This window comes from Acyrthosiphon pisum, chromosome X (genome assembly GCF_005508785.2).
Source record: "Acyrthosiphon pisum isolate AL4f chromosome X, pea_aphid_22Mar2018_4r6ur, whole genome shotgun sequence".
In the NCBI taxonomy this organism is placed as follows: domain Eukaryota; kingdom Metazoa; phylum Arthropoda; class Insecta; order Hemiptera; family Aphididae; genus Acyrthosiphon; species Acyrthosiphon pisum.
This window is the reverse complement of record NC_042493.1, coordinates 94747441-94749099: the sequence shown is the minus strand read 5'-3', so window position 1 is coordinate 94749099 and position 1659 is coordinate 94747441. Positions and strand designations below refer to the sequence as shown.

The 1659-nt window shown below is 29.5% G+C and overlaps 1 protein-coding gene across 1 annotated transcript in view; it reads left to right on the top strand.

The window, feature by feature from the left end:
• LOC107885895 (glucose dehydrogenase [FAD, quinone]-like) overlaps nt 1-1659 on the top strand; it is an 8908-nt gene that overhangs the window by 3890 nt on the left and 3359 nt on the right. The gene's annotated exons all lie outside the window — the stretch shown is intronic.

Sequence of the window (1659 nt, the reverse complement as noted above, 5' to 3'; positions counted from 1 at the left end):
CAAGCATTGAAGCGTTTTGAGCAGTACTAGGATCCCAAATGACAGAGCCGTATTCAAGGATAGGCCTAACAAGCGAACAGTACAGTGCCTTAAGGGGAGAAGCTAACTTAAACTCAGTTGTAACACGCTTAATAAAACCTAAGATTTTAAGTGATTTACAGCAGATATGCAAAATATGTAAATGGGGGTTAAGCGTAGGACAGAGAACAAAACCAAGATCAGTGACAGATGAGTCAAGTGACTGCAGAGTAGTCCCATTGATTTCATATTTAAAATTAATTGGGTTTTTAAGATGTGTAAAAGTCATATGGTGACATTTAGCTATATTAAAATCTAATCCTAGTTTGTTGGCCCATACAACAAGTGCATTCAGCTCATTTTGTAAGACATGACAGTCGTCTAAAGAGTTGATTCGATAGAATATTTTTACATCATCCGCAAACGCTAGGAGCCGAACATGATCTAATGAATGGTTAATACTATTTATAATTATAAACAAAAATAAAAGGTACTATGAAAATACTAATAACATGTCACAGGTAGATAAAATTAAATATCCATTCGATTTTCTGTATTTTATGAGAACGATATTAGTGGTGATGAACAGAGTTCCTGTGTCTAGGTACGCAAACAATATCTGTAGTTTTAAAGTGAATGCGTGAAAATAAAACCCTGTGTAATTGTTTGCAACAGAGAATATTATGAAATCGTACTTATTCGCCCGTTACAAAACAATCAGATATAATATTATAGTAATTAGTAATTTTATGACGTATGATTTTATAACATGTAAAATTGACTGAAACTGACTCAAAAGTCAAGCTTGAGTCTAGAAGTTATCCTCTTGAGTTAACTTTCAACTTTTGGAACAACTAGTTACTTATAATATGTGATCGCGGGCAAGTTATTTGAAAAAATTAACTCAATGTTAAAAACATTAGTAATTTGCAAACAATATAGTTATTAAAACTACTAAAATTTAATTTAATAAGAAGACAAATATTAACTTAACTCTCTTAAAAATAGGTTAATTCGTTTTTTTTTAAATTATCACTCATTACACATAGTTATTATGCAACTTTCAAATATATTAATAACTTAACGGATTAAAAATGTGTCTTAACTATTCCTTTTTGTTGTGCACTAGCTGTAATGGTTTAGTTTAGGCAATAACAATACGTTTGTGTCAAATTAAGGAATATTTATTTGTTTATTTTCCATTAAATTTAAAACATTAATTAAAATAAAATGTTTTATTGTATAGGCAGGGTTGGGCAGTATCTTCGATACAAGTATCTAAGATACGTATCTTAGATACAATTCTATCTTGTATCTTGTATCTCGATACAATTATATGCAGTATCGAGTATCTTGTATCGTGATACATTTTTAGACCATGTATCAAGTATTTCACAAAATAATTTCGTCAAAAAATACTCGATACTTTAATGCGATATTTTTAAAAATTCATTTTATAGGATTTTTTTTACTCACCCATCTACCATCCGCGACTGTTTGACTTTGTTTTAGTATAATCCTATACTATGCGTAAAATAATACGCGTGCTGAATTTAATTTTATAAATCCATAATTTAATTATTGCAGTACAACTTGTACGAAATTATTTTTCAACCTATTAGCCATATTAAGTTATATCTG